This window comes from Berghia stephanieae, chromosome 7, assembly GCF_034508935.2.
Source record: "Berghia stephanieae isolate SIO BIC M18660-M18661 chromosome 7, UCSD_Bste_1.3, whole genome shotgun sequence".
NCBI classification, from domain to species: Eukaryota; Metazoa; Mollusca; class Gastropoda; order Nudibranchia; family Aeolidiidae; genus Berghia; species Berghia stephanieae.
In genome coordinates, this window is record NC_088366.1 from 52636678 (window position 1) to 52646291 (window position 9614).

Consider the following 9614-nt stretch of genomic DNA (forward strand, 5'->3'; position numbering starts at 1 on the left):
ATTTGATTCACCCTGGAAATTAATACAAATAATGTTTTTAAAATTCCCTTTAATCATGACCACGGGGGAATTTTTCTTTAGGGTCTATTCCAAGTGAAGACTGGAATAACACATGCGTCATCCGCGGTGCAGCGCCGCCAAGTGAGCTGGGGCGAGGTGACTTGCTCATCAAGGCCACACAGCTATCGAGGGGGATAGTCGAACTAAGTACCTTTTGGGTAAGAAGCAAAGACCATACCGGTCAGCCACACTGCCCCATGATAAAAATCATCTTGTCGAGGCAGCTGGAAACATATTAAGTGTTATGGATTCTTACTTTATTCTTGCCCTGTGATTTGACAGAAATGGACAGCAGGGAGATCAGCATCTGTAGTCATGGAAGAAAAACGTAAGATGGAAACAAATCAATCAATGTGTCATTATATTATATCCTTTATCCAACCGTAACCTAAAAAAGCGTATTGGTCGTCTTAAGGCCGACACCTTACAAAAAAAAAAACAGAATGTATCTGGCCAACTCTGTTTGGCCGTACCGTATTTAAGCGTCTTTTTTTCGTTTTTTCCTCTATAAATGTATGTATTGTTACGGTCTGGATGCACTGCAGCATGTACTCCTTACAATTTATTACGATACGGCTGGACTACGAGTGGTCAGCAAATTGAGATTTATTACAGTACAGTCTGGCCACCATGGTTGTATCACACCAACAAAGTCGTTTCCTTTTCAACGTTTGAGAAGTAATATATTCATGGAAACATTTACAAATGGATTGTTCTCGTTATAACGACACACATTCAGCGATGATCATTAGTGATGATTCAGTTGAAAAGTGCAAGATAGAAAATGATAACATCTAAGAACAAAAATGGTTCACTCCCCACAGTTGTCTACTTCCCACAACTTTGCCGTATATTGTCGGGTTTCGGCGGGTTTCGTAAAAAAAAGCACTAATTCTTTTTTACGAAACCCGCCGAAACCCAGTCCCAGGTTCACTCCCCAATGGTGTACACTTCCCCAAGGCCCAGGTTCACTCCCCACTGCTACCTTCTCCCTATTACTTTGTCGGGTTTCGTCGGGTTTCGTAAAAAAGACACACCCATGGCTACCTTATAATGCGATTCAGCCAAAAGTGTTCGTTCAAGTATGACAAAGCCACAAATATTTTTCAAACCCGACCTCCCATGGCGAATGCATGTTTTCATGAAAATTAATGCGAAAAGCACTTTTCAACAAAATGTAAAATATTTGAAAAGAATTGTTTCTATAAAAGTTTCTGTACCCAAACTGTCTAAAGTGCTCTAAGGTTATAGATGGAATCATTTTTTGATAGGAGAATCTCATTTAAATGTTATTGCTCTCGAAAAATGGGTAAAAACGAAAAATTAGCCAGCCGGATCGAGACCATCGTTACAGGTAATAACCGGAATTAGGAGGAAAATTACACTTTTTACGTTGCGGCTAAATCAAGGAGGAATGTTTCCAATGCCTCGGCCGGACAAAGGATATAGAAGTATTTTATGGATTAGAATTCGTTGATACACTTGTTATATGATAAAAGTAAAGATGATGATGATGATGATGATGATGATGATGATGACGATGATTATGACGATGATGATGATGACGATGGTGATGAGGATGATGATGATGATGATGATGATGATGATGATGATGATGATGATGATGATAAAGATGATTATGATGATAATGATGATTATGATGATAATGACGATGATGATGATAATGATGATGATGATGATGATGATGATGATGATGATGATGATGATGATAATAATAATAATATTGATAATGATAATAATGATAATAATAATAATGATAATATAATAATAATAATAATAATAATAATAATAATAATAATAATAATAATAATAATAATAATAATAATAATAATAATAAAAAAAAAAGAAGAAGAAGAAGAAGAAGAAGAAGAAGAAGAAGAAGAAGAAGAAGAAGAAGAAGAAGAAGAAGAAGAAGAATATATTAATAATTTATAAAACAGACCGACAGCGCTTCCGTTGCAGGTTGCGGACAGTCCTCGGTGACTTCCGGCATATCCCCCCCCCCCCCCCCCCCCCCCCCAATTAACTACAATGGAAATTACAAAGATAGAAAACTAATTCTTCTTTTACTGATTTATCAGACATTTTTTATATTGTATGAAACCCATTATACATTTGACGGTGATCAACAACATGAAGAAAAATGAAACCTTTGTTTATCTACTTCTCCCTGAATCAAAATTTATACATATATTATTTTAAATAAGAAAACAACATTTATATAGCTCAATATCCACTAGACATGCTCAAAGCGCTTTACACGGGGTTCAAAGTCAACAGCAAGGAGGAGACATGACGCCTGTCAGGCGATATTAATTTTTTTTTCCTAGAGAGACAACAACGGTCATGTACTTATTTTACACCTGAGTACGGTGAGAGAATGTGAGTAAAGAGCCTTTTCCAAGGACTCAACTCTGCACCGCTCAGAGCGGGTCTCGAAACTTGGACCGTCCGATCTGAAAGCGAGAGTCATACCACTAGGCCCCATCGCAGAGCAGGGAGGGGCACTGTTCTGGCGACCACGTAGCCTCATTAGTAATTAAAATGTATTTCTAATTTCAACAATTGTTGGAGTAAACACATAGTTCTTGCTATTGTAAATTTGACGCTGATCACGAAACTGGCGTCAAAACTGCGAAGATTCGAAAAAAAAATTGTGCTCGAAAAATATTAAGCAAGGCGGAATTTGTGAGCGACCCACGTCCTTCGGCTTGTCGTCCAGTTATTTCGCCATACATATTGCGATTTCACTACGGTCTACTTCAGAGGTGCCTGTCCCCCGGTAGAAAACGCCACGTGTGTGGGGCCTCCCAGCACACGATCGCTTTCTACCTGTCCAACATGTACCCGCTGTGGGCAAGAACCTGAGACGGCAGAGCATCTAGTCGAACGGTGTGTTGTGACGATGGTACCCGGCGGGTTTGCGACGGTGCACGAATGCGGACCAGACTTTGCTTATTGGGTCGATCGTCATAACATAGTAGTGTGAAAACCATAAGAGGCCGCTGCTATAAGATGAATTCGTCGAAGTCCTCGGCTCTTTGTTATTGTTTTAGACCACTTCTTGGGTGATTGTTTCTCACTAAACTATATCAATAAGACTATTTATGCAATGAGTTTAAATAAAATACTCACACCTGCTCGTCAGATGAAACGCACAAATTCACAAAACTATTTGTTATAGTCTGATTGATACTTTTTTAGTGAGAACGAATCGTCAAACAGGTGGTCTGAGTTTAAGGTTACACAAAGTATTTTGCGTTGGTACGTACGATCGGGCGGGCGAACTGGTGAGTATTTATTTAGATTTAAACTTATACAACCAATAAACACAATAAAATACATATTTCTTTTCACTATAATGTTTGATTATTCCAGCTGTTAGAATTTCACGATGGCTATAAACAATAAACACATATGGCACTTGGTTTCACTCGTATAAATCTATTGTCTTAAAATTATGCGAAGTAAAATGAAAAGATAATATGTACTCACAATTACGTAGAAAAGTTGAAGCTTCATCCTCGTTGATTGTTGAAATGAACTGAGTGTTACAGCTAAGAGAGAGAGAGAGACGGGGAGTTTTATAATGGTCATTGCCAATTATTGTCTCTTACAATGACGAAATAGGCCTTGGCACGTGCGTCATTATCGAGTATTATTTACACAGGGCGGCAAAAAATGAATACGTAATTGGATTCACAGTCTGATGTCACGTCCAGAAACTCCGAGAAGCGTGGTTCTACACAAAGAAAACTGGTACTTTTTATTCTTCATGCTTGCCAGAACTTTTCATATGTTATATGATCAGAATGTTGAAGAAAAGTTGAAGTTTCATCATCCTCATTGATTGTTGAAAAGAACTGAGTGTTACAGCTAAGAGAGAGAGAGAGAGTTTTATAATGGTAATTACCAATTCTTGTCTCTTACAACGACGAAAAAAGCGTTGGCACATGCGTCTCGAGGGCGGATAAAATTGAATGCGTAATTAGGCACTGTGTAGTCAGTGATTAAATCCCTGTTTCTTTGTTTCAACTCGTGTTGTCCACATCCGCTATGTATTCTCTCGATTTGTTTTAAGTAAAAGGATTTAAACCTGTTGTATATTTAAATATTATTGTTATTAATGATAATGTAGTTTATCTACAGTGTATATAACGCCTGCCACATACAATTAGATCTAGGAGCACAATAAACATGGCATGCAACATTTATCATATTATCAACAATATTTAAAAGATGAAAATACGGATTATCTTTAAGAAAGGCAAATTTGGGTAAATTATGAATATCCTTGCCATTCTTTGTTCTATCGATTTATGGGTGGAATTTCCCTTAGAACAGAGGAGCACTGGCTGCCCAGGCCAGTTGTTTCTAAACTAGTCCATATTTTGCTCTCTCTCTCTCTCTCTCTCTCTCTCTCTCTCTCTCTCTCTCTCTCTCTCTCTCTCTCTCTCTCTTCATCCCCTTATTTTATATCAATTTTGTTTTTCATGTGGCTCCGTGTCTTTGTTTTGTTATGAGACTTCACGGTTTTGAATCGGTCCTTTCTGGAGTCTTTTGATAAGAGGACGACAGCCAGAATGATTTTTTATTTGGATAGGGGGTGGGGGTGTGTGTTTTTTCTTTATTGTTTGGGAATTTATCTATTTAATCGATATTAATGTACATTTTCAGCCACCTGCATATGCCCCCCCTCCCCTCCCCTCTTTGCTCTTGCCTAGACAATAATTTGGTCCCTGTTTTAATCGGTGTTTAATTTATTTTGTTGTTCTTTCTATTTTTGGCCTTCTTACTTTTGGATGCCTTTAAGTGTCGAGCTGTTACTTGCTGTGTAATAACTCCAAATCGAACATAAAATCCGATGTTTATTCGTTTGAAATTTGGTCCTTATCATTTGGTGTTTGTTGACTATAAATAATAGATGTGTAAATGTTATTAATCGTGAGCATCAGATCAGCACACAGTAACAAATGAATTCAATGTAGAATTTATGGTTAGCAGTGTTTTTTTTAAACCTATTTGAATTACTGTCAAGCAATGGAAACTATATTATGCTGTTCAGAAAACTACAGTGCAAGGCGTTAGAAGAAGCTGTTACATACCGCCATAGTGATGTTGGCACGTTGATTGTATCTATAATGTGTGATTATGGAACATTTGGTTGGACACTGACTGTGAATGCAAATGATACCGTGTTGTGATATGACTGATGTTACTGATCGATGGAAATGGCTGATACTGATCAAAGTCTACAAAGGCAGAACCAACATGGTGTCATGGTCCAGATAATGTTATCATCTTTTTTCCCTAGCATATATCACGAAGAGTCGACACAATTTTTCTCTTACGTCTTTGGCCATTTTCTAAAAAAACAAATTGCCTTAGAATGAAGGAATATCCATTTCCAAAATCCAAAAAAAGCATAACCATTGATTTATACATGATACAAAAATCAAAGAGATGTTATACCTATATCCCCTTAACTGACCGTTACTGATAACTCATCATTTTTGGAGGCGTCTGTATAATAAATGCTTTTGTTGGTGCTGTTTGTTTTGGGGTATTGGGTTGTTGTTTTTTGTTTGTTTTTTTTTTTTTTTTTGGTTTGTTTTCCGTTTGTTTTGCCTGTCTGCAAAATTTTACATTTTGAGGTGTTAACGCCTATCTGCTATTTCTCACTCGTGATTAATTTGCTCCACAAAATCAGCGAGGCCATACATTTTTGAGTTTATTAAGTGTTAACAGGATTAACAATGTAGTTTCCTTCATCCACATAGACGGATTGTCCTACACCTGTGCAATGTACAGATGTGTATGTGTTGTATTTGCTAATCGGAAATATTAATTTCACGTTTGTTTCATATTGGCAATTGCCAGGAAATTGACATTTTAATTGAATCCTCTCTCTCTCTCTCTCTCTCTCTCTCTCTCTCTCTCTCTCTCTCTCTGTGTGTGTGTGTGTGTGTGTGTGTGTGTGTGTGTGTGTGTAGCATTGTTAAAAGTACATGAAGATGAAAACTGAAAACTTATTGAGGCTAAAGAACTGGGTGCACTTTACTGATTTGTGTGTGAGAGAGAGAGAGTGTGTGTGTGTGTGTGTGTGTGTGTATCATTGTTAAGTAGATGAAGATGAAACGTGAAAACTTATCGAGGCTAAAGAACTGTGTGCACTTTACTGATATGTCTGTGTGTGTGTGTGTGTGTGTGTGTGTGTGTGTGTGCGTGCGTGTGTGTGTGTATCATTGTTAAGTACATGACGATTAAAAGTGAAAACGTATCGAGCTAAAGAACTGGGTGCACTTTACTGATTTGTGTGTGTGTGTGTGTGAGAGAGAGAGAGAGAGAAAGAGAGAGAGAGAGAGAGAGAGAGAGAGAGAGAGAGAGAGAGAGAGAGAAAGAGACACAGAGAGAAAGAGAGAGAGAGAGAAAGAGAGAGAGAGAGAGAGAGAGAGAGAGAGAGAGAAAAGGGAGAAAGAGATCTTTCCATGACAAGCCACGTGAATAACACCATACAATCTATGTACATAGAAATGAAAAAAATAAGCAAAATTCGTAATTTAATACCGAAGCATATAACAGAACGTTTAATTAATTCCCTGGTTTTATCTAAATTGGACTATTGTAACTCCCTTTGGGCGAATTTAGCTGAAGACAAAATTAGCAAACTTCAGGTTGCTCAAAATAACGCAGCCAGGCTCATTGTACGCAATAACAAAAAATACCCGTCAGCAACTCTTCTTCTCCGTGAGTTACATTGGCTTCCTGTTGAAAAAAGAGTTGCCTATAAGATTTGTACTGTTGTCTACAAATCCCTGAGCACGAACAGTCCCTCCTATATTAAAGACCTTCTAAACATATATGTCACCAATAGAAACTTGAGGTCAAGCAATGACCAATCAATCCTTGTCAAACCTAAGCCATTGCGTATAATAGGTGAACAGTCTTTTCAATTTTCGGCCCCCCATTTTTGGAACTCTCTCCCGTCACACGTGAGATGCTCGGATTCGTTGACAACGTTCAAATCTCGCTTAAAGTTTTATCTTTTTACGTCATAATGTTGCAATATTATTTTCATATTTTGTTGTTGTTAAATTGAATTCGTATCACGTTTCCTTCACACTTGTCTCACTGTAATATGTTTTGTTTTATATCACTGTAAAGCGCTTAGAGCCTGTGACAACGGGATAAAGCGCTATATAAATGCCATTTATTATTATTATTATTATTATTATTATTATTATTATTATTATTATTATTATTATTATTATTATTATTATTATTATTATTAGAAGAGAGAGAGAGAGAGAGAGAGAGAGAGAGAGAGAGAGAGAGAGAGAGAGAGAGAGAGCTCAAAGTGAATGTAGTGATGAGTACAGATAAATGAAAGTGAAAAATTAACGAGACTTCAGAACTGAGTGAACTTTATTGATTTGTGTGAGCACGTGTATATGTTTAGAGGTCATTTCAGCGGCACTTAAAATATATATGGGGCTGTAAAAAAATATAGATTTAAGTAAGATCAAAAGCACCGGAGAAAAAGTGACTGGTTCAAATAGGGCTCACAAACGGACTCCAAGATCAAACTATCAATGTAGTTAGTTTGAGGTCACCTAAAAGTTTCACCAAGACACAAGCACAGAATCCTTGTGAGAGAAATACAAAATTTAGAACAACAAATCTAAAGTCACACAAAAGAGAGATGATATACGAGGACAAATATATAATCTCCCAAAAACGACAATACATTTAATTGTTTCCCTCCGTGCCAATGAATCCGGCCAGGAAAAGGATCAAGCCAAGACAAAGACAGAAAGCAACTCTGATCCATACAAGTCAGGGCAGTGATGATGTGGTTATGGAGATGGTGTTACTGAATATGATCAGGGTTGCCAGTTTGGCATTTTAAATGCCAGATTTAAAAAATCTGGCATTTTTGAAAACCGTTTGGCATTAGAAAAATCATTTGGCATTTGGCATTTTCATTTGGCATTTTCTTTTCTTGTATATTATACTTCAAATGACACCTTTTCTTAATTATTTCTAAACGCGTAAAAACAAATCTCTTCACATCGGAAAACTTTGCTATTAAAACTGCGATGGATATTGTTTCTATTTTTTTTTTTTTTTTTGGAATTTTCTCTATAACTTCTTTGGACTCTGCACTTGAACCAGATTCAACAAAAAACATCATAAGAAACACGAAACAGTAAGTTTTCTTAATTGTCAATAATTATTCAACTGTTTACGTATTCACCGTTCATGTTAATGTATTTCTTTTTCATTCTTAAAATCCAACCGTGGTGTAGTGGTTTAGCACTTCACTTAGTAGTCAGTAGGTAAAAAATTACCCCAGCAGGAAATTTAGTGTAATTCAAAAAAAAAAAAAAAAGAAAAGAAAACACGCAAGCCACCAGGATATGATAGTAAATTAATTGTCTATCAAAAGTGAGTAGTTTTCTTAGTGGGGGTGGGAGTCATCAGACTTTGGCATTTTTTTGAGTGTTTTGGCATTTTTTGAGTCTTCCCCTTGCATTTTGTTGAAAAATAATCTGGCAACCCTGAATATGATGTGATAGTTGTTGTCGTAGTGGTGGTAGAGATGGTGATGATGTCATACTGGATCAGGGGTGAGAATGACTGGTCACAAAAATGGAGTTCAAGACCTATCTATGCGACGATAACGTATAAATTTGAATTTCATTTAAAATGTACTGAGATGCAATCAAAAATGTGTCTCGCAATAATTTCTGACACCACTTGGAGGAATTTCAAAAGTTGAGAGTGTAATTACAACATATTGTAGTTGTAGTAAGAAAAGATGGCGGTAGGGATGGTGATGTGATGGTGGTTGTAGTAGGGTAGTGATAGGGATGATGATATGGTGGTTGTAGCTGTAGAGGTGTTGGGAATGATGGTGTGGTGGTGGTTGTAATAGTTGCGGTAGGGATGATGTGGTGGTGGAGGATGTATTTGTATTGGTATTAGGAATGATGATGTGGTGGTGGTTGTTTTAGTAGTGGTGGTAGGGATGATGATATGATGGTAGTTGTAGTAGTAGTGGTTGTAGCTGTAGTGGTGGTGGTGGTAGGGATGATGATGTGGTGGTGGTTGTAGGTAGTAGTAGTGGTCAAGGGGGATGATGATGTGGTGGCGGTGGTGATAGGAATGATGATGTGATGGCGGAATAGTGATGGTGATGGGCGTAGATAAACCACCATTTAGGCGGAAATACGCCTTTAGGCGGAAGATTCTCAGTCCTGATAAGTAGCTACAAAGCAGTTCTCTCTCTCGCTCTCTCTCTCTCTCTCTCTCTCTCTCTCTCTCTCTCTCTCTCTCTCTCTCTCTCTCTCTCTCTCTCTCTCTCTCTCTCTCTCTCTCTCTCTCTCTCTCTAACATGGACGCAAAAAACTGGAAAAACTTCCTGCGGTCGCAAAATCTGCTGCCATTTGCAATTTTTTGTTGTTGAAAATTTACGAGATTTTGTAAGTGTGTGCACCATAAAGAAATGGATAGAATCGGCTTGTATTTTC